Genomic DNA, 27943 nt, shown 5'->3' with positions numbered 1-27943 from the left:
GAGCTGAAGTTCCTTTCATGGGTAATCAGTAACACATCTATTTTGGGGGGACAAAAATAAAAAATGACTTCCCTTCCTGTTTCAGAAAGATACATCCAGAATGCCAGAATTCCAGGCTGTTGTGTTGTTTTCTTTTCTCTCCCAGACAACAAACATTCCCTTTCTCTTGAGTTTCAACTTTCCACCCACCAGACATTTTATGTAATAAGAGGAGGTCCGAATGAGACCAGGGAAGCACAGGCTGGGATGGAAGAGTCTTTCGAGTGAGTTTGCTCAACCCAATCAGCTGTGTCAGCGTGTGAGGCATCAAGACCAAGTCAACTGAACGGGAAGGCTGGGGGTGGCGTGGTTCCTCGGCAGCGGCCGCGGCAGGGAGACGAGCCGCACACCTCTGTACCCAGAAACAGCCAGCCTCCTGCGACTGCCGCAGGGGGGACCGGTCAGCTCCCCCGACCTCGTTCCGATGGGGGCGGGGGGTGTGAGCGAGGGCGCCCTCGCACCGCCTGGCCCCGGGGGAACGCCTGTGACAGAGCGGGGCCTGGGCCCTGACTTCAGAAAGCCTGGCCCCTGCCCTCCGGTTTTCCATATCTAAGTCCGGGTCACACGCAAGGCCGTTCACCCTACGCGGTCCGGGCAGGATGGAAATAACGCTTAAATTAGCATGAAGATCTCAAAAGCACTAAAAAAGGGAAAACCCTGCTTTCCACCCTGGCCGGGTGGCTCAGCTGGTCCGAGTGTTGTCTCGAACACCAAACGGTTGTGGGTTCGACCTCTGGTCATGGTGTCTATGAGAGGCAACCAATCGATGTTTCTCTCTCTCTCCCTCTCTCTCTCTCAAAATCAATAAACATATCCTGGGTCAGGATTTGAAAAACAAAATTTCTTAAAAACTTGCTTTATTGTTGTTATTCATTTACTCAAGAAATATTATTAAGAATAAGCCCTTGCCGCGCCCCCCCCCCCCCCCCCCCCACGCTCCACGCCCTGTGGTCTCCCTGCGTCCTCGCCTCTCCGTGCTGTTCCCATCCCCGCCACAGTGCGAACATGCAAACCCGCAAACCCGCCCACCCGGGCGTCTACGGCAGCGTTACCTGCAACCAAAAACTCTGAAAGCCATATAAACGTTTAAATAAATCACAGTAGATTCACACCATAGTACTAGGTAGTCATTTTAAAAAAATAAACATGTAAGTATCTTCAAAACCTATTTTCAAATGTAAAAGGCAAATTGTTGAAGAACACTTAGGATAATCCTTATGGTGATTTGTCTTTCAAGCACTTACACTTAAAGAGAAGTTCTGTAAGGAAAACCACCATCTCACGCACAGGACTGGGTTTTAGGAAGCAGGGGAGCTTCTACTTGTCAGGTGGTGCCTTTCTGTGCTCTGATTTTTTTTCCCCCATAAGCGGTATTCATTTTATTATATAAAGTCTAGGATGAAACACTCCTCCGAACCTCGAACGGTAACCCGCAGATAACATCCCCACAGACAGGCGGGCGCTGTGATCGCCCACGCCTGCTGCTCCTGCTCCGAGGGCTCCCCGTCCGTCCGCAGGGCACGTGCGCGCCGCCAGGACGCCGAGCTGGCTGCTCGGTGAAAGCTGAGCCTTTTGATATTGGCCAGGAGCCCTGCAAGGTGGCATCAACGCAAATTTATCGGAGGTGATGTCTTGTTGAGGGGAGGAGGAGCCCGGGGGCGGGATGGCTACCCCTTGAGGAACTTCCATGTCCCTGGATCCCTGAGAACCATCTCAGCTTCACTGTGACACCCAACACACCCTCAACAAAGGTGGGTTCCCAGGAACGCGGGGTGGGCAGCCCTCTTGCTTCCATGGCCTCCGAGGTCGTGAGGGAGGAGAAGAGAGGGAACTAGAGACTCCGCAGGAAGGGTCTTCTCGGGCTTGGCGGTGGCTCGCCCCACTCCCGCCCACGTCCCCTGTCCCCTGCGCGGGAGCCCAGGCCCAACCTAACTTCCGGGGAGGCAGAGAAGGGCCACTGCAGAGAGGGGTGTTGGGCTGTCACCGACAGTCCCAGCCCAGACACATCGACCTGTGTCATGACACGTGCGCTGCTAACGCCCCTGTGAAGGGACAGGGAAGGCGCTGCCACCCCCTTCCGGAGACGAGCAAAGGGCCGGCGTCTCTGCATCAGAAAGCAGCCGGGGCGGGGCCTTCGCGCAGGCGCTCGAGCCAGGCGCTCCAGGTGCACACCTGACGCAAGCCTCCCAGGTGGGGAGGCAAGCTCAGAGGTGGGGATTCCTCCAGATCAGGGATGCCCGGGAAAGGGCTGGCGGGAGGGCCCAGGTCTTCAGACCCCGGACCCGAGCTGGGACTAACCCTCCCGGCTCTGTTCGGTCTGCAGGGCCCCCCGGTGGCCCCGGGGTTATATGTCACGACACTGGGAAGCCGACCCAAGTCACGCCAAGGAGTTCTTGGTGTGCGGAGGGAGACTGAGAACCCATTAATGTTCTTTCTTCCTGGGATGAAAGGAGATGCCTTTAGTCCAAAATTTACCAAGATTGAGTCAAACGTGTGTTTAATTTGGAAGCCAGACTTTCTGCGTCAGCTGCTTCTCGTCTCCCACGGAGCCCAGGCCAGCGTGGGAGCAGTGGAGGCGCCACGGGCACAGGGTCGTGTAGGACACAGAGATGGGAAACAGGTAGGAGAACCCGGATTCCTAGAAAGTGCATTTTCTTGAAGGGCCTCATCAAACTCCAGGGCATGGGACTCAGTAGCCTGTGGCCTAGGGTTCATAGAGGCCCCTAGGCCTTAAAATGAACTTCACTTCTTGCATAGGTGGCTTACAGGACATCGTGGGCTTTGGAACCAAAATGGCTAAGTGATAAAGCTATAATCGAGAAAGACCAGCACCCATCAATTAACAATCAGAATGTTCCAGCCATACTTTCCAGAACCTTTATAAAATGCACCTGAGTTGTGAACAAAGTAATTTGGCAGCTGAACAGCAAACATTTGTTTTCCTTGAAATGATTTACTCTTCTGACCAAGCTTTCTCAGCATCAGCAAATTGTTAAGCCCATTTTGTGTACTGTACACAAGTCAAAATATACTGGCAGCACAAGGTAAGCTGCTGTTGTTAAGACAACTGCCTTCGAGGCTGTGGCTTCCTGAATTTCTAGCAGCGCCTGCTGGTCATTCTCGGCCAGGGTGGCTGAGACTCCAGTTTCCTAAATTTCAAATCTGAGTGTGTTTGTCTGTTTTAAGTGCAACAGGAACACACACCCCTGATCACTTGCCCAGAATAGAACAGGAAGGAGAAAGCTGCCTGAAAACAAACTGACGCAGCTCTGCCCCGGCCTTCCCCGGGGACGTGCGTTCAGGGAAGGTGTCTGTGTGGACGCCTGCAGCCCCGCTCCACGCCCGCTCACCTCGCCCCGCCGTCTGCCGGGCCCGGGCCGGCTCCCGGGGAGGCCAAGGCAAAGGCCACGGTGCCTTGGCCCTACAGGAGCCGCCGGGGACCTCAGGAAGGTGGATAGTTAGCCAGGAACCGTGACACCATGTGGCAGGTCCAACGGGAGCACAGCCTCTGGGTTCACAGAGAAGAGAGCCAGGCGGACTGCCAGGCGGGCCCAGGGAAACCACAGAGAAGCGTGGGCGTGGGGACGGCGCCCTGGGGGTGGAATCGCGGGTCCGCCAGGCAGACAGGAGTGGGCAGCATGTTCCAGGAAGAGGGAAGGTGAGTAGAAGCGTCAAGTTGAGAAGGGGGGGGGGGGGGGAGGCTCCGGAAGCTGCTGGTGGGCCAGTTCCCTGGGTGAACCAGACCCCATGTGCTACAAAGACAAGTAGAAATAATTCTGTTCCTTTTTTTTCCTTTCTCTTTTCTTTTATCTTTTTTGTTGTTGTTGTTAATAACAGCTTTATAGATCTTTTATTCACTTACCATATAAGTCACCCCTTTGGGTGTACAATTCAATGGGTTTTATACACATTCACGATGTGGTTCAGCCTTCTTCCTCTCTAATAAGAAATTCCCTGCTCATCAGAACTAGGTTCCTCTCCTCCCCACCCCCTTGGAATCGCTAATCTACTTCCTGTTTCTATAGGTGTGTCTATTTTTGGACATTTTGTATCAATGGAATTATACAACACTGCAGTCTTTTGTGGCTAGATTGTTTCACTTAGCATAATATTTTCAAAGTGTATCCCTGTTGTAGCATGAATCAGTACTTAATTTCTTCTTACTGTCAAATAATATTCCATTGTATGGATATACCACTTTTTTTTTCTTTACTCATCCCCCCGTAGATAAACATTTAGATTATTTTCACTTTTTTGGCTATTATGAATAATACTTCTGTGAACATTCTCATGCAAGTTTTTGTGCGGACATGTATGTTCCTTTCTCCTGGGTGTGTACCTAGGAGTGAAATTGCTGGAGCATACGGTCACGCCATGTAGAACATTATGAGGAGCTGCCAGCCTGTTCTCTGGAGTGGAGGCAGCATTTGCAGTTCCCACCAGCAATGCATGAGGGTTCCCATTTCTCCATACACCTGTCGACATTTGTTATTTTCTGTGGTTTTGATTGTAGCCATCCTAGTGGGTGCGAAATGCTGCCTCATTCTGGTTTGGTTTATATTTCCCTAATGACGAGGTTGAACATCTTTTCATGTGCTTTCTTGTTTAAAGCCCCTCCTGAAGCTCAGTAAATGCCTGACTTCTTGACTTAAGAAGTGACATGAAGAAGCCAGCTGGACAGGTGAAGTAGTGCCTGGCCCAGACTGGCCACATCTCTCAAGCTGGGAAAAGACCCACTCACGTGCTGTCAAAGGGGAAGCTCTGAGAACGCACTGGTGGATTTAATTGCTGGGTTGAAGACGATGCTCCAGTCTGCAATGTACCGTGACTGAATATACTCGTACACATACAGTGTGTGGGAAGGCCGTTTAATACACAACTTAGCCATCAGACAGCCCTAAGTTTTGTTCTCTATTCTGTCACTCCTAAATTGTAAGGCTTTGGACAGGTTACATCATCTTAGCTTCCTGAACCCAGAATCTAGAGTCCAGCTCAGGTCAGGCAGATTACATAGGCTTAGCTTCCTCGTATGTAATCTGGGCAAAACAAATGCTGAACCCACAGGCTTATTGTAAAAATTATGTTATATAAGAACCTGTCACTTGAAGGTCACTAATAAATTTTGCTCCCTTTCTCTTTCCCCTCATGCTTGACCAGGGGCAGTTTCTCAGTAGCACATTGTCACAAACATCATAACTCTTCATGTTTCATAACAACAACAAAGTGCCCCCAGGGCCTCGTGGCGCGTCTCTGACCGCGTTTGCCCCGCTCCTTGGCAGGAGCGGGGTTCTGGGGGCCCGCAGCCGTCAGCAGGCACTCCTATGCCCCCTCCCAGGCTGGGCAAGTTCAGACAAGGATCTGATTGTGTTTTCCCCTGCCCTCCAGGGCCTCAAGCCGTCAGTGCTGACCGCACAGGGAACCAGCGAGATGGCTCCAATGGGACAGAGAAAATGGGCTGCGAACCCAGGAGGCGATCTCCCTGGAGCCGGGGTTTTGGGGGAAGGCCGTGGTAAAGGGGGTCCTGAGTTAGGGCAGGAAGAGGAGGAAGAATCGGGGGGTGAGAGAGGAAGGACATCACTTTCCCCCAAAGAGGAGCTGGCATGAGCCAGGCCTACGCAGGCTTGGGAGGTCTCTGGGTGTTGGCAGGAAGTGCGTAAACCTTTAGTTGAGCAGAATCCGCGTGGAACCAAGCAGGACATCGAGCCATGAGAACGGGTGCTCAGCACCCCTGCTACGCCCCACATGGCTCTCTGCCATTCAGTGTGACCCTCCGAGGCTTCTGGCTGCCGTGGCGTTGCCGGGGACCGCCTCATGGTTTGCGTGACTCTTCTTACGCACGGTCAGCTCACGGATGGTGTTACCGATACCGTCGGCCCCCTGCCCAGCCCGGGGGAGCCGAGTGGGGCTGGGGGCTGAGGCAGAGTCCCCTCGGAGCTGGTCATGGAGCCGGGGTGCCAGTGTCCCTTACCTGGCCCAGCTGGGACCGTCCCCCGGTCCTCTTCGCCTCCTCTGTGGCAGCCCCCAGCGCTGGCGGGGCATCCCAACTTCCCTGGTGGCTGGCTCTCGAGGTCACAGTCTAAAAGCTGTGTGCCTTTGGAGTCAATATATTATGTACCAAGTCTGTATATTATATACACACAAAATATACAGGCCATGGACCGACAGTTTGTGTCTCCTCCCAAATCCCCATGCCAAAGCCCTAACCCCCAGTGCAATGGTATTTGGAGGCGGGGCCTCTGGCAGGCGATGCCGGACAGGCAAGGTTAGGGGTGGCCCCAAGGTGTCATTTCAGACACCAGGTTCTCCATGGGTCCCCACGGGCAGCTGTATGCACACACAGGCCGAGGGAGAGGCTTTAGAATGAAACCTAGCCTTGTTGGCACCGTGACCTTGGACTTCGGCCTCCCAACAGTGAGAAATCAGTTTCTGTCATCTAAGGCCAACGGTCTGGGGCACCGCCGTGAGAGGCCGGGCGCGGCAGTGTTTCCTTGTTGGCGAAACATTTAGCACCATGTTGCAATTGCAGGGAAAAGAAGTTTCACTTTATAAATAGTGTATCAGCTTTTAAAGCAACTGTTAATTTTGTTAAAGTTGTTTCCCAAGAAACCCCTCTTGCATGGGGCAAAGGCCCCTCCTGAGACTGCGGCTCTGAGCCCACACCACTGGGTCACCTTAGCGTCTTGCTTCTGGATCTTCCAGGTCTTTGAAGTCACGAGGGAAGACAAACCCCTTGTAACATTGTCAACCACCTGCTTGTCTTTGTCTCTATGTGAGACTACTTTAACATGTCAATGTTTTTAATTTTGTTGTTTTTCCATTTTACACTAACATCCAAAATACTCTGTTAATGTTATCGTGTAGGACACACATTTTTCCAAGCAGCACAAATGTTTGGGCCTCTTAAACAGTGTTTCCCGAGCACGTCTGTTTGCAGCGCCGCGGGTCCAGGCTGGGCTGCGCGGGAGGGCTGCTCGCTCGCTCCTCGCAGGGGAAGTGGGAGCACTGGGCTGGTGCGGGGGGGCGTTGGGGGGCAGGTGGAGGAAGCCAGCGTCCTCTGTGAAGCCACCGAATTCGAGCATCGTCGCCCCAAGGCCCCGCCTGTCATTGCAGTGTGACCATAGCATCGGCCCCCACCCAGTGCGCCCTGTCGTCTGGCTCCGTTTTGATCACAGGCCCCTTCGTCAGGCCGCCCGCAGCTCCCACGCCGTCAGCGACAGCCTGGTGCGGGAGCTGGACGGCGCTGAACCTCAGCCGCAAACTCTCCAGCCATGTCGCCCGCACGCAAGGTTTTCATAAATAGCTTCAACAGCTGTGTTATCGAAAAATGAGAAAGCCCGGCCACAATGCACCCCGATGGCTGGAGAAGGTCTGGGTGCCATGGACGGTGGGACCCCCCGCGCCTCCCCAGCGGGCCTGGCCTCCGCGTCTCTGTCTTGTTCACCATCCTGCCCCCCGCCCGGGAGAACGTTAGAGCCCAGAGGAAGTCGCAGGCTCAAAATGTCAGCGATGAAAGGGACTTCTGGGTCACGCATCGGGCCCTTTTAGAGATGAGGGTATGGGATTGCAGAGATGCGAAGTGACCCGCCAAGGTCATCCAGCAAGATGGAGACCAAGCGGGGCTACAGCTGGTCTCCTGGCTCCCAGGCTACCGCCCTTCCCCCGCCCCAGGTGGCCTCGCTGTGACTTGCACAGAGAGTAACAGGGGGTCGTGCACAGCCCAGGCTGCCCTCTGTGTTCCTGTCTCGTTCAGGTGCAGCCGCCTGGCTGGCGCATCCGCTGCAGGAAGCTCCCTTTAGCCAAGAACGGCATCAGTCACTTCACTAGAAGGGAAGACACAGCCGCCCCCTGGGCCCTTCCCCTGGGTCAATGCCTTCTCCTCCCCTCCCCCTGCCCCCACACCCCCTCTCCTTCCAGGAGTTAAGGTACAAATGGGAGCTCCTTGCCCAGTGAGAAGGCAAGATTCAGAACGGGAGGTGCAATAATGGGAAAACAAGAAAAATGAAGAAACGTTTCACCACGTCGGACACATGTTCCCGAGCAAGGATCACAGTGCAGCCTCGGAAGGAGATGGCAGGAGAGAACAGAGCAGCCACGTGAGGGACGAGGAATGTCACTGGCGTCCCGGCTTCGTTCATCAAGCACTCAGCGGGCACCGACTGTGTGCCCATCCCCCGGTGCCCATCCCCCGGTGGAGATGCGAAATAAAAGATGAAGCTGTATTATCTCAGGCTTCAAGAGAGCATGTTGTTCTGAAGCGAGAAAACACATGTATCCAAATGGAGTGCGTGTATCCGTGGGAGGCGGGATGCGCTGTCTCACAGGAGCAGCGACGGAGCCCGTGTTTTCTCTGCAGGATGAGGTCCCACGTCTGTGCAGGGCAGGACGAGGCCCTGAGCCCCTGGAACACATGGGACCCAGAGCTGGCCTGCGTGGTTTGGGTGCAGCTCGGGGCCCGCCTTGGGGGCCACATTCAGGAGCTCTGGGATGTCCCGAGACCCTTTTGCGTAGGAAGCCTCAGGGCTGTGAGGAGGCCTTTAAGGGGGACCCAGGACTCAGGTCACCTGCATTTAGGCTAAGACAGTGCGACCCTAGCAGGCGGGGGCGGGCGCCTTGCAGCAAGGCCTGGGACAGACACGTCGGGAAAGAAGGGAGCGCGGCTGGAGCTGAGGGGGGTCCGACAGGTGCGTCGGGGGAGCCGGCGGCCAGGAGGCGCCTGGTGGCCTGCCAGCCGACCTCGCCCACGGGGCTCCTTCCAGACACCCGTCCCGTCCCTGCCCACCCACGGCGTCCAGGGCCGCCTGAAATGGCCTCTGGTTTCCTCCTCCCACTCACACATTCCATCCTGTCCCTCCTTGGCTGCCTTGCCCAGCACAGCTAACTGAGGCCAGACCCCTCTGACATCGCCTGGTGACTCAGCTCCCCATGTCCCCACTCCTGGCTCCCTCATCGGCTGTGATTCCCTGCAGAGGTACTGCCCGCGCCACCCCCGTGTAGCTCTCGCCCCGTCTGGCCCGGATCCCGGGTTCCCCGACCTCCAGGAACCCTCCCTGGGCTGAGCCAGCAGCAACCCTGAGTGGCCGACGGGGACCGAGCAAGAGAAGTGGGGGCGGCCGCCAAGCGGGTCCGGAGGCCACGGAGTCTTGGAAGGGCAGACATGGCTGCATGATCGGGGCGGGCAGGGAGGGGCCCTGGTGACAGCAGCGGTGGCCGGGGGCGACGGCGTCTAGGCCAAGGGAGGGCAGCGGGGCTCCGCCGAACCGGACCAACCGCAGCAGGACGGGCGCCAGCCAGCCCTGTCCTGGTGGGCGGGGGGGCGGGGGGCGCGGTGGTCAGGACATCGCAAAGGGAGGGCTGGGTGACCTCAGAGAGGCCTCCGCTGGGACGGCCTGGAGGCACAGCTCTGACCTGGCTCTGAAGCCAGAATGCGATCCCTAAAGAAAGAACACATTTTACCTGGTGCCCATCACGCATACACACCCCCCACACACAAACGAAACAGGAGTTTCACGAAACATCGGCTACTCGTGCGTAGTCCAACGCACTCGGATATTTTCTCCATTCTATTTCCTCTCTAAAAAAAAATGCAGGTCTTAACCCTGCAAACTGATGTCACGACCCCCTCGAGGGCCAGAACCCACACTATGTGAAGCCCAGGACAAGCGCCAGGTGCCTCTGGGTGCAGGAGAGCAAATGGCTGGCAGCCGCGCGGAGGCTCGGGCCCTGGATGGCTCAGGCAGAGCGCAGGCCTGAAGCCGAGGGCGGCTGTCGCCCCTCCAGGGTCCCGCCTCTGGGGGGCGGGGGAGAGAGACGTTAATCAGCGCTAGTAATTAACAAGAGAAGACTGTGAGCGCACGTTTTTACACACGGCTTTCCATTATAAAACAATGTCTATAAACGAAACACAACTGAGAAACTTTAGGACACTCACCTTGTGAGTGTGTTGCAAATTATTTAAATACACACCCATTCGTGAGTGTCTGCGGACTGTTCGCACATCGGGCTTGGCCCTAAACGGGAGGGATAATCCACACACACTTGGCTGTATGCATGTTTTAAATGATCGGAAAACTCTCAGGCCAACAAAAGTGGTCGAGTGAACCCATGTCACTACACAGGAAGAATACCCCGGCAGCCCCCAACTTCTTAACTGTATAAGGACAAAGCTCAAAACACTGGAATGTACAGTTTAAGGGGGCGGGGAGCTGCAATTACAATGAGGAAGAAGCTTCCGGTAATCACAACAAAGGGACTAACAATCATAGGTCCGATGCCGAGGAAAGGAGCCAGGTGCTGTGCACCCGGAGGGCCGGAGGCCTGGAGAAGCCCGACCAGCCCGTGGTGAGGCAGCCGGGCCGCGGTCACGGGAAGGCGGGGCCGCGCGGGGCGCAGACCGGCTGCAAAGGCGCACAGTGGGGCTTTCTGGGGCATGGGAACAGTCGATGCTTCAGTGCGGATGGTGGTTTTGGGGATAAGCCAGTTATCAAAGTTCACCAAATTGCGCTTTAAAAATGAACACCTTTGTTGTATGTAAATTAGGCCTTAATAAAGGCGATGTTTAAAAAATAACTGAAATAATCACCATGCTCAACTGAAGACAACATGATAATGTGCCGATAAGAAAAAAAGAAACCTGCCCACAAATCCTGGTCATCCACGTGCACGTGGGCTCAGGAGGAGTTTCTAGCTCCCCACGGCGGCCAGGTTTTTTAGACGTCAGCTCAACGACTCCCGGCATGTGCTAGCAGCACACCGGTTTTGGGTTATAAATATTCCGCTTCAGAAGCCGTTGGGAGCTCACTAGTGAGGGTACCCAGCCATAAATGAAACAGCCATCCTTGGATTTTTACGTACCTTGGCTCACAAGACATCAAGGGCAACTCGCTTCATCCCTGCACGCGAGACCCGAATACCACTTTGCCACCCGCCCCTCAAGAAGTAAAGTCCAATTCTCCACCCCCAAAAAGGAGTAACTTGCCTCTGGAGCCCCGTTGAGGCTCCCAGGCGGATCCTCCCACCCTCCAGGCAGAGAATCACTGGACACTTGTCACTGTCCTCCCACATCAGGAGCATGAAGGCGGTGCCTCACGCCGTGAGCACATTTGCTCCGGCTCCGTGGTGCACGACGACCTTCCGCTGTCCCAGTGCCTCACCCGCCTCCCACTCTGTAGAGCGAGTGAAGGACTTGCTGTGAGGCCTCAAGTCCGTCCGGGGCTGTTGCACCAGATCCCCGTCACCCTTAGGTAACCTGGCCGCGCCCACTCTCTGTCTCACCGGAAGGCGGCCTGTCTGCCCACACGGGCGCAGCAGGGGGCCCGGTTTCCTACGGGATGTTTGCTCCTGGGCGAGCGCTGCCCCTCTCGCCCCCCGGGAAGGTGTAGGCCAGGCCGTCAGCCCTGCCCCTCCCCTGGTTTCTCTGCACATCCCAGCTGTGGACCACAGCGGAGACTGGAGCGGGTGTCGCCAGCCAGTGCAGACAGAGAAGGAGGTTTGTGGAGGGAGGAGGAAAATCAGCCCCCCCAACCTTACTGCGTGTGGACATGCCGGGAGGAACACATGGCCCACACCACAGGGCCCAACCCTTCCAAGTTGTACCTTAAGCTGCACTGAAAGTCTGGCCGCACCCCTTGCCCCCCAGAACCTTCAGCTTGCTCCCCTAAATCCACCCCGTGACCTGGAAGCTAAGCCAGGCCTAAGTCGGAGCGCAGATCCGCTGGGCCGAGCCCAGGCCGCTGGGTGACGGCGGGACCTGCTCCATCGGGTGCTCTCCATAACTAATCGAACGCAAGGAGGGGTCGTTGGGACAAGCCCGCAGCTTGTGGGGTCCGATGTCATTGCCAGGTGGCTGGGGTCCGAACTGAGTTAAATCGCAGGACCCCCAGCTGCTGTCTGGGAACCGCTTGCGCATTGGCCGGGGGCGGTGGGGGAGATCCAGACCCTGGGATCGGAGTCAGAACCCCAGCGGCAGCAGTAAACGAGTCAACGTGGGACGTTCACCATGCACCGACAGGAAAAACGCGGATGGTAAAACGGCACATAGGACTGATTCCTGAGAAACACAGACGACCTTCGGAAGGGACGCACGGCAAACCTGTGGGCACCTCTGCGATGACAAGTATTTTCCCTGCTTTTTCTCCTGGTCTGTGTCTCCTGATAACTCACCAATTAACCTATGGTACTTGTATAATCAAGAAACGCAAAATTTTCAAACCGCACTTTCACGCAGTGAGACATCCTGGCCCGCGCCACCTTTCCAGCCGGTCTCCTCTCTGCCCCTCCGGCGCCTTTCGGCGGCAGCGCACGGCCGCCTATTGCTGCGGCGTCACAGCACGTAACCCCCTGATGTGTTGCTTTCTGGAGGCAAAAGAACAGATCAGCACCTTGAGGCAGAGGATGAGTGACCTGCAGATGTTTCCCTTGATGAAGGAAAAGCCTAAATATAGAAAATTCAGCTGTGAGGCTGAGCTTGTACTGTTCCATGACGTTTGCAGGTTCGTTCCCTGGGCTCCTTCCACGCACTGGGTGGGGAGCTGTCTGGTGGAAGTCCGGAGAGAAGGTAGTTTCCCACACGGCACCAGCTGGCTGCCTGTTTCTGGGTCACCTGGCACCGGTTTGCCCACATCATCCAGTTGGAAGGGGCCCAAGGGAAAGACCACGGTGGTTCAGGGCACAAAGGCCGGTCTTTGCCAAGAAAAACACAGGCCGTTCTGACTTCAACGGGGTGGGACTCGGCCCAAGGAGGCAGGTCCTCCCCCCGGTGGGGAGCACAGCTGAGAAAAGGGAAGCATGCCCAGGACCCACTAAGATGTTCCAGGAACTCATAAAAATCAACTGTGTGCCCCACTCCCGACTGAAGATCGAGTCACAGCTCAGAACACAACCTCCCCCGACTCTGAAATGTTTTCTTGTACGTTCATGACCGTTCTGCAAGTTTAAATGTTTATAGGGGAAATAATTGTGTAATTGTCCAAAAAGGCTTCAGCTGAGCCCTGAGTATGCCACCATCATTTCATAAAAAGAATTCTTCTTTTCCAGCCCAAGGGCAGATGCTTTGAGTTTGCGTAAACGCTGTGGGCCACGTTAGGTAGAATGTGAAGCTCCTAGATTTGCCTGGAAGCAGGGGTAGGAACTAACTTGGGGAAGTAAGGAGGGAAGGAGAAGAAGACTGACTGCCGGCGCCAGAAACCCCTCCGGCAGACGGCCTAAGGTAGGCGGGAGTGTGGCCTTTGTCTGAGTCCACCCTACATCAAAGACAGTGTTCCAGCAGCCGCGTGAGCTGTGAAATACGTGGAGGAGCTCGGTGTCCACCGGGTGTCTCACTGGGATAAAAGTAGAGCCTCTGCAAGTGTCCCTGTGAGTTTTAATAACAAGCTCACTGCTAAGAAGGTAGCCGAGGCTCTAGGAAGAACGGACCTTGCTAATAACAGGCTGAGCAACAAGGAAGAACTTCTGAGAGTCGTGACCCTCGCGGAACTTGGGAGACAGGCCAGCCCGGAGTTCATGGCAGCAGAGGAGGGGCCTGTGCACAGAGCCAGGTCCAGAGCCGATTTAATCTACGGAGCCGTGGCTGGGACAAAAGTCCCCAAAGAGGACGCTATCCCTACAAACGGGCAAAGCCAGGGCTTTGAAATTGTTAAACATTGACCACAACAAGGCAAAGCACGGTGGGAAGCCATCTCGTATGTTGACATTGGTCAGTCAACACTCTGCGGGTCTAGCTTTAGGGCAGCCACACACGAGTGTATGAACAGCGCTCCAGGACGCGCTGTGAGCTCTTCACTCCAAAGGTATGGTGAAGATTTTAAGAGGCCCGGGAGCGCCCGTGGAACGCCACAGGCCACTCAGTGCTCCGCCACACTCCCTATCGGAAAAGGCTGTGGGTTGGGCAGCGTGGCCTGTCTGGAGTCCTCACTTGCTGATTCCTTGTGACCACTTCACAGACGAGTCTTTAATAGCAAGCTCTCAAATTTTTCAGGAAACATACTGAAGTTTCTATAATCATATACCCCTTCTCTTCTACTTGCCACTTGGTAAGTAGCCACGGACCCCATCTCTTTACCTGAACTCCTATGTCAACTTCTCCTGCCCCTCTTCTCCCTCAGCTAAAGGATTTGTGCCTGGCACATCAGCCCGAGACCCTGCTTTGTCACCAGGCAAGTCCTCCGTGGCCCCATCAGTGCGTCGGCCCTGACGTGGGTGAACGAGTCGAACGATTTGGACAGTCTGCCTCGTGGAGTCGTGGGGACGGCCGGGGGGTAATGCCCAGGTCTCACCCGCTGCCTGGGACAGGGGAAGCATCAGGGGCCCATCACAGCTACAGCAGAAACCAGCTGTTAGCGTCGAGCAGAGACCAGCGCGCTCAGTCTTCCCCGCTCCCCAAACTCCTTGGGAGAAGGATTCTTGCCTGCTGTGTCTTGAAGGGAAAAACAAAGAAGCCAAAGAGACAAAAGTGGTCCCATAACGCGGGACCAGGAAGAGGCGGACAAGAAACAGAGGCAGAAAGACTTGCTGGCCAATGTCTGGATGGGGCCAGGGTGAGCCTTAGGATTTGGATGCCGGAGGAAGTCAAGGTTTCAGGGAACAGGTCGAAGCTCCAGAGGCTGTTCCTTGCAGGGCTCCAGGGAGGCGCCCAGGAACATGGTGCAAAAGCAAGATGTCTTCACAGCAGGTGGTTATAGGCTCTCTGTCTCTCTCTCTCTCTCTCTTTCTCTCTCTCCTTGAGTTCCCTCTGTCACCTTCTCTTCGGGTCCCAGGCACGAGTGTGGAATGGGCCATTTTGGGACCTGGCTGGGAGGAAGTCGCATGGGTGACGTACTGAGTTGGGGTTTAGTGGGTGCATTCACCTGGTTCGTGGTTTTGCACAGAGTTCCAGTGTAGGAGTGACTGCCAGGAGCGATCCCATCGCTTTCTCCATGACTCCCGCCATGGGCTGACCCGGGGGCCCCTTCAGGGTGACGTGACGGTATCCTGGGTTCCCAGCGTCGCAAGCATGTGTGCAAAGGAGCAAAAGTAAGTTTAAAGCAAGAAGCCAGTAGTGAGGCTGGGTAAAAACCAACGATTCCATGTATAAAATGACAAGGTGAGGTTTCAGTTCCCATGGACACCTAGGAACGCGGAACTTCTCTCCGAGCATCGGAGTAGCCATGCAGCCAGACGCCCTCTATGTTTCCTTTACCACAGGAACTGTGTACCCGGAATTTGTCAGAATTTCTATGCGAGTTGCACTAGCCTGTCGGAGGCACATCTGTGCATGAAGATGCCCATTTTATGCACCCCCAGCTTTTGGATCATGGTTTTTTGGATGTGAAACATCATGTCCTTACAGGGTCGGGTGGTTCTGGGCGGAACGGCCGGCACAGCTGCCGCCCACACAGCCCCACGGCCTAAGCCAGCCGGCGCCTCGCCGAGCACGCAGCGCGCTTCCGTCAGCCGGCGTCTGTGGGAAGAGAGCAACTCAATTGCAAAATTACATATAATCAAAAATCTGTTGTGCTGGTTTTACTGTTTATAAATAAATCCTCACTTTTTTAATCTCATTTTATATTCATAATTTTGCATTCTTCTTTTTTTAAAGATTTACTTATTTATTTTTAGACAGAGGGGAAGGGAGGGAGACAGAGAGGGAGAGAAGCATCAGTGTGTGGTCGCCTCTCATGAGCCGCGCACATGGAACCCGGCCCACAACCCAGGCACGTGCCCTGACTGGGAATCAAACCGGCAACCATTTATTTCACAGGCTGGCACTCAGTCCACTGAGCCACACCAGCCAGGGCTGTATTCTTCTTCTTAATGAGGGCTTCAGAATCAGGTAAGCTTCAGGTGCCACAAAATCAGGACCTGCCCCGGCATAAAACCATGGGGAGAGAACACGCCTCCCCTTAAACTCTGTGTTCTGAATCACTGTTAGACATACAGCCAAGTTGTAGCAGTAGGACACGCTGCTTCCAGCTCCTGTGAACACGAGCCTCATTTCATCAAGAACAGGAAGTCAACCTTGCTATGGCATTATTAACAGCAGACCTTATCAGAGGGGCACCAACTTTTCCTCTAGTCCAGAATCCAATCCAGGATCCAATCCGGGGCCCCAGCCTTCATTTAGTTTTTGGTTGTTAGTCTCCTCCGGGCTAGGACAGCTCCTCAGTCCTTCCCTGTCATTCACAACCTTGACACTTTGGGATCATCCTGGTAAGTTAGTTTGCAGAATGTTTCTCCTTGAAGGTTTGGCCAATGCTTTTTTTTGTTTTTGTTTTTGTGTTTTGTTGGTTGTTTGGTTTTTTTTGTTGTTGTTGTTTGAGATTGGAGCAAGGCTGTGTACATTCTTAGCAGGAATACAACAGAACGGACGTTACATCTTGCCAAGGGGTTCACAGTGCCAGCATGTGTTACTCTCTGTGACATTTACCTTGGATTCAGTGGTCCTCCGAATAAGTTGGTGTCTCCTGGGGTTCGCCATCTAAAGCCACTCTCTCTTCCTGGTGGTGGATAAGACTCTTGGGGAAGATAACTCTGAAGCAATGCAAACTCTACCTCTCCTCAAACTGTCTCCCACTAGCGTCGGCAGGGGTGCATCTCGCCTGCAGCCTCTATTCCAAGGGTGTTTGCTTCGTGGTTATTCTCTCCCTCCCTCCTTTTGTCTTTAGTTAGTCATTAAAACCCTCTTTTGACGCGCCCCCCCCCATTTATTTTCTCACTTCTCCGATTAGTTATTTACTCCAGTATGAACTGGGGTTTTTATTTGATTCTTTATTTGATTGTGTTAAAATCCAATACTATCGCCATTTATTTTGTTGCTCCACTGTTTCGTCTCTGGCCCCTTGGGGTTCCTTCACAGTGACTCCTGTGTCCTTTCGACGAACGCTCATCTTTTCTGAGCACTTCCTTGGCACCACAAGATGTTCTGGGCTCGTCTTGTATTTTCCCCACCCCAGCGCCAGCATCCGCACCTTCCCTGGTTCCTTTTATTGGAGAATGATGGTCAGAGGCCACAATGGGGGCACCAGGTGCGCTCAGCGTTACGGGGCGGGGGGGTTGCTTGGAGGCTCCCTCAGCTAAGAAATAGACACATAGATAATAATCCATGTGTATACACACCTATATTCCTCTAGCCCACACACCTCTGCAAAACGATGAGTTTATACTAACCCTCTGATCCCAAGTCTGCACCACAGGGTTCCAATCAGGTAAATCCACGGGAGAGGCTACCAGTGCCATGGGAATGACCACAAAACCAATTTCCCAGCCCCCGCCCTGCCGCCCCCTGCCCGTCCTGAGGTCCTGGGGCTCACGGGCGCTCCGGGCACACGTGCTGCGCCCCTCCCCCACAGGGGCGGGGGCTCAGCCCCCGTCAGGAAAGAGAGGCGAACCCCTTTGCCCTGTGTGTTGATCATAAAGCCAAGGGTGCAAAATAGAACTAAAATGGCCTAATTACAATTGCCAGGTCCCCACACGTGATGACTGCCAAAGGTTCAGATATATTAATGATGCTGGCAATTTGCTGAATTTTATTTCTAAAATTACCCTTTGTTGACATTGAAGCATTACCAATGTCACAGCAACTAACTGCATTTCAGGTGAAAGGGTCGCATGTAATTAGCCTTTCGAATAAGGGCGTTTGGAAATCCCGGAGCCGAGAAGCCCGCGTGTTGCGATGCCCCCCATGGTACGCAAGCTGATGTGCGCCCGATCCGCGGTGACCCCGAAATAGTGGCGAGACTCCTCCCTCAAAATGACAGTTATAGTAATAACAACCTCTTTCTCCCATGGTTTCCATAGGAGGAATTTTCCCTGAGCACCCTGGTTCCTTGCCCTACCTGCTCACCTTTCCCAGGGGAGCTGGGGTCAGGGACCCGGCTGGGAGTCAGGGACAGGGCACAGGCACGCACAGCAGCCCATCCCCCTCTGCCACCAGACAACGGACCTTCTGGTGGGGTCTGCCAGCCCCGAGCCCTCGAGGCCCAGAGCCACACCTGTGGAGGGGCGATGTCCCCTGCCTGTGTCCCTGCATGGAGCAGGTGGGTCTGGTTCTCAGCCTGGCACTGCCGCCCACGGAGGCTGCGGTTCTGTCTGGGAGGATGTGGGAGGTGGCCAAGAGCACCGGTCAGCGGAGACTTGGTGAGAACGGGCCTCGTGGCTCTGGGGTGGCCACGGTTCCATCCAGACTGAAGACAGTCCAAGTGAGACTTGACTTTGGTGCAGGTGTCTGGGCTAAACAGCTTTGGGCTGTTTTGCTTTTCAGCCAGAAGGGCAGCGGGCCCTGACCTTGACCAAGCACCCACACCGTAGCAATGCTGCCCAGCTGTGACGGATGTCGCACAGTGGGGGGCGGGGAGTCTGCCAAGGCCCGGGCCTTTGCGGAGGTGAGCGCCGCCAGGACCAAGCAGGTGTCAGCCACACGCGCTGTGTGGGTGGCCATGGCTTGCCATCTGCTGCAGCTTGACCTTGAGTCACGCAGGCGCAGCTGACGTTCAAACATGCACACCTGTGCTGCCCGGGAAACCAAGGCTGGAGGAGACCTCCTGGAAGGGCAGCGCATTTTCTGCTTTTGAACCCGGAGGCGGCTGGGTTCTACCTTCCCAGTGAGAGTGGCGGCTCCCTAAGGGGAGAGGCTCAGGCCAGGACGCCCCATAGCGTCATGCTTCACCTCCGGCCAATGAGAAAGCGGAGGGAGAAGCCTGGATGAATCACGTGGTCCCAGCCGGCTCTGGCGTGGTCGTTACAGGAGCCCTGGTCCTGGCTTTAGACCTCAGAGACGTGATGGGATTCACCTTCAGCAGGTGGTGGGTTTTCAGGAATAAATAAAAAGAAATAGGAATCTCTTATGAAACAGATGCTTCGTTTGGAGTCAAAGTAAAACAACTCGGTGAAATCGTTGCAAATTCCAAAGCTAGAAATGCCCATGTCTCTAAAAATCATCTTTGCTCAGAAAAATCAAGAAAACACTAGAATAACCTTTAAAAGTGGGGAGGCGGCTTTAGGCTTATAGTCAGAACAGGAGCCCAGAAAAAATAAAATTAGTCAGACGGGAGGTATGAAACTGGGCGCAGAGAGACTTGAGAGACAGGGTGGGATGTGAGCAGACACCCAAAACAGCGCAGAAGCAGCACCTGAGCCCTGGGGGCTGGGAAAGGCAGGCGGCTGCGCGCCGTCGCGGAGATGCATCCGGGGCGCGTGCGCTCGCGCGGCCGTGGGGAAGACGTTGTTGACAGGACCTTGGGTGCTAACAGATCAGGAAGAGCTCGACTCTGAAATCTCACAGATCTGCCCTCCACCGCTAGGGGGGTCGGGAGGGGGCCAGCAGCATCTAGGGTCAAATCAACCCAGAAACCATCACTCATGGTTCGACAGGTATTCAAAGGGGTTCCAGAAAACTGAACAGGTTCCCGAGAAGGCCACCCACACCACTGTGAAACCCTCAAAGCAGCCTCCACAGGTGCCTTTCGAGGTGACACAGCCGATGCTGTGGTCCCAGAATGCCCCACCCAGTGAGGACAAGCATCAGAAATGAACTCTCCAAGAAAGAGAAGGTACGGCCCAGAGGCCCTGAGCCCGGAGGATGGCAACAAGTCAAGGCCAGGCCGGGCTGCCATGCCCACCTGGTGGGCGGAATGGGTCCACTCAGGAAGCGGGAGGAGAACTCCAAGCAGCAGCTGGTGACCGCAGGCCTGGAACGGTCCCATTCTGTGTTGCTCATTTAGCCCATCTCACGCGGCAGCATGTGGAGGGATGTGTTTGCAAAATCGAAGCCACGGGAAATAGGAGAGGAGAGGAGAGGAAGCCTGTCGGAAAGCGGCTTCAACTTCTGGAAACTTGGAAGGAGTCGGACAGTGAGGGGACCCGGGCCACCAAACACTGTGAGGCCAGGCCCCGCTCAGGGAGGGCTCTCCGGGGAGCATCCCAGAGCAAGGGCTCAGGGTACCGCAGTCCCCAAACCAGAGGTTCCCCTGTGCAGAACGGGGAAAGGCCTCGAACAGGCCTGGGAGCAGGCCTTCCACGGTCCATGTGTGCGCTGTTCAAGAGGGCGGCGGCGGCTGTGTGCCGGCGAGTGGCCCCCGCGAGGTGCACGCGGCACCGCGTGAGTGGGGACGATGCCCCGATGGCAGATCCTCGCCGCGGAGCTTACCTCAGTGGCCGAGGACTTCAGGCAAGCGTCCCAGACAGACAGGCTTCCGGGGGGTTGAAGGCCAGATCCTCTCCACCCACCGCCCTTTGCCCCATGGCCTCGAGTCTCTGCAAGGCTGGGCACCGGCCTGCCTCACGAAGGCGCCGGTGTGTCATGGGGGCTCTGACATTCCTGTCCTTGTCACCCCTGCACTCTTTAAAAGAGAGTCACACAACCTGCTGAGACCTAGACCAGCTTCTCGGCGTGGACGCCCGTTTGAATCCCGAGGAGACTTTCCCAGACTCAGGCCTGGGTCTCAGCCCAGAGATTCTGAGCTAACAGGTGTGGGAGGTGGCCTGGGTGCCTGGCCTCACAGGACCAAAAAATCATGTGCACCCAGCACTTCAGAACGTGACTTATTGGAACTAGGGGCTTTGCAAGGGAAATTAGTTAAAAATCAAGATGACAACGTCTGGGTAAGGGTGGGCCCCCAATCCAATGACAGTGTCCTTATAAGAGACAGAGAAGGGCACAGAGAGGCACGGAGAAGTCCGCGTGAGGGCGAGGCAGAGCTCGCGGGCCGGGGTCCACCAGCTGAGGAAAACCGGGGGGTGGGGGCAGGACCCACCGGAAGCTGGGAGAAGGCACAGGACGCTTTCTCCCCAGAGTCTGCAGAAGGGATGCACCCGGAGGACATCATGACTTTGAACTTCTGGCCTCCAAGGCTGCGAGAGAGTAAATTTCTGTTGTTTTAAGTCCCCCACGCTGTGACACGGGGTTACAGCAGCCACAGGAGACTCACGGGCCAGCTGACTGTCCAGAATGGCGAAGCTGTCACCCCTTTTCCAACGGGAGAGAGCCCAGCGGCACGAGGTGCCTTGATCCACCCCCACACCCTGTCCAGGAAGCTGGTGGCCGAGTCCGAGAGGAATTAGAATCTGGGGAGCTTGGTTTTCAGCCTTTCACTCCTTTGACTTTTAACTCACAAGGGCAAAAAGAAACTTAATTCCAACGTCGATTCCTTTGGATTTCCGCCTCTTTGAAGTGTAGCTTGCAAGGGACCTAATCTGATTTTATTTTATCCCCAGAAACTTCTTCATGCATAAATGGTTTCCATTCAAATGTGTGGCAACTTATGACTGCCTCTAAATTTTCGGAGGATCTTTAGGGTGTCACTTGATCACAGCGCAGAGCCTCTGCTAGACAATGTCAAACAGCACAGCCGGATAGAATCTGAGATAGAAACAGAAGACGAGCGAGTGTGTGACCTTGGGGAAAACGCGACCTTGAGCTGATTTAACTCGCGCGGCGCTGCAGCCGATTTCCAGGCTGTTTGGGAGCAGCATCTGTACTACTCTCCAAGGTCCTTAAAGAATCCAGAAAAGGCCAGTGCTTGGCTTGGGGGTGGCCTCACTCCCAGGCGGGAGCAGCCAGGTCTTGAGGAGCTGCCGGCTTCCTCCCCTGAACCATGGGCCTTGTCTTGGGTGGCCCACCGGCCCACCAGGTGAGCCCAGTGGGTATAGAGGGTAGTAGGCAGGGTGCATGGAAGCGGCCCCCCGGCCTTCTCAGGAGGGGTGTCCCCGGAGGACCCAGCCTCAGCAGCAGAGCAAGCTCCGGCAGCCAACAGCACCAGCCTCCCCCCAACTCTCGCTGCGCTGGGCAGAGCTGCCTCCCTAAAGTCTCCACCCTGGCAGTCTGTCTTCCCCTGCTCTCCCCACCTAGACCTGCCCAGCCCCATGGGGTCAAGTGCATCACCTGGGCACGGGCTCACTCCCCTGCAGCCAAGTCCCCTGAGAGCCCAGAGGCTGCATTTGGGCCCAGCCTTGTCAGCCGTCAAGGTGGTGTGGGGGCCCCTCTGATCGTTGTCTGCCTTGGAGGGCTGCTGTTCGGGAAGCCGGGGGGAGGCGTGCCACTGACCGACCCCGGACACCAGCCCTGCTGCCCCTGCGCGAGGGCCGGGCCTGACAGAGGTCACAGTGCTGGGCTGAGCGGTCAGGCCACTCCGCAGGTGCGCGCACTGGGGCGCGGAGGTGCAGTGACGTCGCGCCGACTAGGAGCAGAAGGGCTGAAGTCTGAACCCGAGCAGCCGGACCCCAGACCCTAAGGTAATGCAGGAAAAGCATATGTGGACAGCAGCGAGCCATTTGCGGTGATATGCATTACGTGTGAGTATGACACACACCCGTAAGTAAGGCGTGAGTGTGGTATGTACACCCATAGGTGTGTATGAGTTTATACACAGACACACACACACACATTCACATACACATTTATCACACACATTCACATATGCATTTATGAGTATATGTGAGCATATATCTGAGCATATATATTCATAAGTCTTTTGATACATATATATCATATATAGTGAATGTATATGTGTATATGTATCCAGTAATTTCTCTTACAAGAATTTGTAACAAATAGTCAAAGAGCTATATAAACATGTATGTAAAAAGCTGTTTAATGCAGCTTCTTTATAATAATAGAAAATGGAAACAAGTTGAATGTCCAAAACAATAACTGGTTAATTAAATATATTACAACAGAGTCATCTCCCCGTGAAAGGGCTGTTTCAAGGCATCCAAATAAGACAAAGAGCGGCCGTAAGGCTTGGCGTTTGGAGAGCAGGCCGGTGAGCGGCGAGGGCCTGGCGGAGCTGGGAGCCCTAAGCAGGACGTGAGCAGGCCAAGGACCAAGGTGTCAAATCCCCAAAAGGTCCGGGAGTCAGGGGCGCCGGGCACCTCAAGGAGCGGGGTGGGCGAGGGTGTGGAGCTAAACAGGGGGCACCAGGTGAGGAGGTGCTTCCTCCCACCCTGCCCAGCCCGGGAGCGGAGCCTCTGGAGAGAGCAGGGCAAGCGGCCCTGGGCTTCCTGGGCGGCAGGGCCTCCTGAAGGCGGGAGGTTTAGTGTGGGCTCGTGCCCCAGGTGCTGAGGCCCGGCCCCTTCCTCTACCAGCTCCCGGGCACGGGCTGCGGGGCCCCGGTCCCAGGCAGGACGTGGGCAGCGCCATCTCTGGGAAAGACCTAAAGATGACAGCATCGGGGCCACCCTCCTCATTGCCCAGCTGCTGGACGACATTGGCAGAGACCGGGATCTAGTCCTGCAAAGGGAAATAAACGGTGCCCTTGGAGGAGAGCCAACTGGCATGGGGGACCCGCCTGTCACCCTGACCATCCACATTGGCTCGTGTGACGCTCCCAAACTGAACACCATGAGAGCCAGATGGAGGAGACAAGATGGGTGGAATGTTTCATAAATGCCAGTGGAAATGCGCCGTGTCTGGGGGCACAACCCGGAGCCCTGCTGCCGGGAGTGGAGAGGAGAGCGAAGCCGTTGGTCTGTTCATACAGGAAACGGCACGAGTACTGGAGGCAAAGTGTCCTAATTAAAGGGACCAGCACTCAGAAGAAACGTGGCAGCGTGTGCATTCAGAGGGCAACCCTTTCCCGTCGCAGAGGGAAGCAGGAGCACCGAGGAAACAGACCACCGAAGCTCCGGTGGGCCGGCGGCCCGTGGTTGGAAAGGGTTCGAGATGCGGGGAGAGCAGAGTTGTCAGAGGTCTTACTAATTCAATGACTAATGGTGACCCTCTGTGTTTGTTTTTATGCATCCGTGGGCGGGGGGGGGGGGGGTTGTGACCAAATAGAGAGCACTGATTACAATCACTGGTCCTCTGTTGGGACCCGGGAGGGCTCTTCTGGAACCCTGAGAAGGGACGGTCAGGCTGGGCGCAGTTCGGCACCCCCAGGACAGCGGGCCAGGCAGCGCTCAGCACCGGAGACCTTCTCCGTGACTCACAGGAAGTGTTCAGACAGCGGGTGCTGTGGGCTGAATTGTGTTCCCGAGAAAGAGGGGTGGTGGTCCCAACCCCCCAGTGCCTGTGCCAGCCCCCCCCGTACCGAGAATGTGACTTGATTCGCAAATAGGGGCTTTGCAGATGTAATGAAGATGTAAATGAAGCCAGGGCCACACTAAAGTAGGGCAGACCCTTTATCCCATGTGACTAGTGTTTTTATATGAGGACAAGAGACACGGAGGGATGTGGAAGAACATGATGTGTCAAGAGGCAGAAATGGGGGAGATGCGCCCACACACCCAGGGACGCCAGAGAGCGCTTGCAGAGCCCAGAGAGACACGTGGGACAGATTCAGCCTCGAAGCCCCAGGAAGGAAGCCCCCTGCCGACACCTGGATTTAAACCTCTGTTCTGCGTCACCATGAGAGGATGAATCTCTGCTGCTTTAAGCCGCCACTTTTGGTACTTGGCTTCAGCACACGAGGGACTTCAGAGGAACCCCTAGAACCAGGGTTAGACGCCACCCCTGAGCACCCCGCCCTCCACCTACTCACTTGGGAGCTTGCCGTCAACGCTCCTCGTGGGGTGGGGGTCGCACAAAACAATTGCTCCATTTGAGACGAAGTGCTGGCCCGCACGGGTTTCGAGTGCTTCATGCACACGCTGCCCGCCCGGCCGCTCTGGCGTGGACGGAGCGGTCAGGCCGCCTCCAATGCAGCCTTTGTTTGTTTTGTTTTGTTTTGTTTTTTACTGGTTCTTAAATAGAAGGCCAAAGCTCTCCAACCTGACTTTGAGACTCAGCGCTGGCAAGGAGGGAAGCAAGCTTTGTGTTTCATCCACGAGGACAATTTCTCATTGACAAGCAGAGGAAGGAAACAGCCGTGGGTGCCAACGATGTCAGCTTCCCAAAGCCCTCGTCCCACTCCTGGCTGTGCTTACTGTGGTTCAATACGGGGCAACTAGGTTCCTGACGGCCATGCGGTCCCTTAACAGCCGCAGGTCCATGGAGCGGGGTGCTGTCGAGCGCAAACCTGGTCTCCTTCAATACCTCCTTAATTAGATGCCTCTTATCGGGACGCAGCCAGGTTCCCTCCCGAGCCCCGGGGAGGCCTGCAGCTGAGCTAAGCGAGGCAGCCGTCCCTGCTGCCTGGGCCTGGATGCCACAGGTTGGCTCCCGCCCAGCAGCCACCCCGGCCAGGAGGGACCCCTGCAGTCACGTGTCCCTGGTGCACGGGGAGCCAGAACAGAGGATACTCAGCCGCTTCTGCCAGAGAGGAAAAAGCCTTCCCAGAAGCTGAAAAGAACTTCAAAATGGACCTCAGCACTTTTTTCATTTCTTTTTATTTTACTTTTGTCTGGGTACTTTGTTCTAAATTAACCTTGAAAGTGGTGAGAAGGAAGCAGACATGTTAACAGGGTGAGAGGGAGGAGGGAGAGGGAATTAGGGAAGACTCAGGAGCGGTTGAAGGAGGGCCTATGTGCCCTACATGTACGACTTCTGTCTCCATTGTCTGAGACCCTCAGGGACGGCCCATTCCTGAGGACAACAGGAAGTAAGTCACGCCAGGTTCGAACCGAGAGCTTCAAGATGCAGCCGCCCGTGGCACTGACCCTGAGTTGACAAGTAGATCCTTCACCCCTCAAACCCCCCACCATACACAGGCTGCCTAGGCAGAGACGAGGGCTCCTTGGGGATCCCTGGTAGACGCAGAGAACAGTCAAGCTGTGGGGGTGGGGGGAGAGTGCTAGAACATTCCCGATGGTCTCCGCCTCCAACCCCAGCAGGCTCCAGGACAAGGCTCCTCAGAGACGGCGGGTGCCTGGGCCTCACTGCCCCCTGAGCGGCGGCTGTGCTGCAGGAACTCGCGGCCGCCCTGCTGCCCCGGGCTGGAGCTGCGACGGGACGGTGGGGGAACTGCCGCTGCCCCCGCGGCAGGGCTGTGCGGGCGCTGGCGGAGCACCCGCTGCGGCGGGGCTGGGACAGAGGGCGGCCCTCCGCTGCACAGACCCCCATGTTTGGTGGGGTTGCAATGTGTGATGTTCCTTCAGGTCAAGTGGAGGCTGAACAGGCTCCCCGATGGAGCCAACTTTGCGGCCACGCGCTCTTGGTGGCCACGGGGGGCTGCAGCCGTGAGAGGCTGTAGGGCAGACCCCTGGGGCAGGAGGTGAGGAGAGTTACAATAAATCAGCAGAGAACAGACCCTCCAAAGAGCTGACACCTCCAGGTGCGACAAAGAGCCAGGGCTTGGGCACCTGCCATGGCCAAGAGCTTCGACAGCCAAGAGTGAACCACAAAGAACACCTGCAACCTTGAAGGTCGTCGGCTCCCTGCTGCTCGTCCCTTCTGCCCTGACTATGGAGGCCTCGGGGAGGGTGGGCAGGAGAACCTCTTCCCTCCAGGCTGGAGCTGGGGACACAGGCAGACCCTGGTTCTGAGACAGAAGTGTGGACGTTGGACGGGCCTGCGCCCTTTTGCCTAGGGAGGGGATCGTCATTCCCGAATGAGCCTGAGAAGACCCACAGGCGGCTGCAGCTGTGCCCGGGCTCCTGGGGCGGGGGCGGGAGGTGCGGCGAGCTGGCTGGACCTGAGGAAACAAAGGCAGCGCACGGCTCTTCTCCATGGAGCTCACGCACTCAGAGTGCTTGGGAGACAAGTCAGGGAAATCAAGGTGCTTGGATAACCTCACAGCCCAATGACAGGCCCCTTCTTACTGGTGGTACCGGAAATTCCACAACAACTTGTCTATTATAAAGCCCGCACACGCCTCCCCTGGGAGAAGGCACATCATTCTGGGGGAGGGCCTTCGGCCCTGCGGGAGGGGGCTTTGGCCCAGTGCTTCCTGCTTGTGACGGCGACTGGGCGGGGGGAGGCTGGGGCAGGCTGGGCGATAACGGCTGATGGGCTGGGAGCGCAGAGCGGCCGCAGGCGCTGAGGCTGACCCTCGGCCCCGCCCCTTTGCCTTGAGCTGGCTCTCCAAGGAACCTGGGGGGTATCTCTGTGTGTGTTTGTGTTTCAAAACCTTGGGAAAACCTGTGTGTATTTGTGTGTGTGCATTTTAGTTCTTAAAATCACACAGGGCAACCCGTTAACTGTTTCTCTATGTTTTCCGCCATCACGGTTAGGTTAAATAGTAGAGTCAAAACAGAATAGGATAGACAGTTGTCAGAATTAATGAGGAATGAATTTCCACCTCCTATGCGAAGGCTGAGGACTAGAGCTTCTGTTAAATAATCGCAACATGCTGAGATATGGTAACCAGAGACCCTGAAAGCTCTTTGTAGAGGAGAAGGTTCCGGATAATCAATGGGCCCAGCAGAGTGTCCAAAAATAGACTCCAATGCATGCGGGGATGGAGCTCATGACAGCGATGGCCTTTCAAACCCAGCGGGGTGACTGGGAAGGAGGTGATGTTGGGACAATTGGTCAGGCCCTTCCGGGGAGAGGGGAAGTGATCCTGACTGCTATTTTAACACCACAATAAATTCTAGATGTGTGTTTGCAATAGAGTAGCTATTGGGTTGGCCAAAAAGTCCGTTTGCTTTTTTTCCATACAATGGCTCCAGTAGCGCTTACTTATCTTTAACTTCACTTGGAACAATTTTGTTAGACTGTATTGTGATGGCTGTCATATCAGTGTGCATTTTAAAAAAGGTTACCAAAATTGGTGAATTTTTGTGCAGCCATTTTATTATTGAAGAAGATATGCAACGTTTTGGCATGTTATGCTTTATTATTTCAAGAAAGAAAAAAAATGCAACTGAAACACACAAAAAAAGTGTGGTGTATGGAGAAGGTGCTGTGACTGATCGAATGTGTCAAAAGTGGTTTGCAAGGTTTCTTGGTACTATTGACATTTTGGCTAAATAATTCTCTGCTGAGGGGCTGTGTCATGCATTGGAAGACCTTTAGCAGCGCCCCTGCCTCTCCCCACTAGAAGCCAATAGCAGGAGACAGCCGACATACGCAAAATGTCCAAGTCAATAAAGTCATTGGTGAAAATGAAAAATGTGT

The sequence above is a fragment of the Pteronotus mesoamericanus genome, unplaced genomic scaffold (genome assembly GCF_021234165.1).
Source record: "Pteronotus mesoamericanus isolate MK-2021 breed Mesoamerican mustached bat unplaced genomic scaffold, CSHL_Meso_final contig_1018, whole genome shotgun sequence".
NCBI classification, from domain to species: Eukaryota; Metazoa; Chordata; class Mammalia; order Chiroptera; family Mormoopidae; genus Pteronotus; species Pteronotus mesoamericanus.
The sequence above is the reverse complement of the archived record's forward strand: the minus strand, read 5'-3'. Positions refer to the sequence as shown.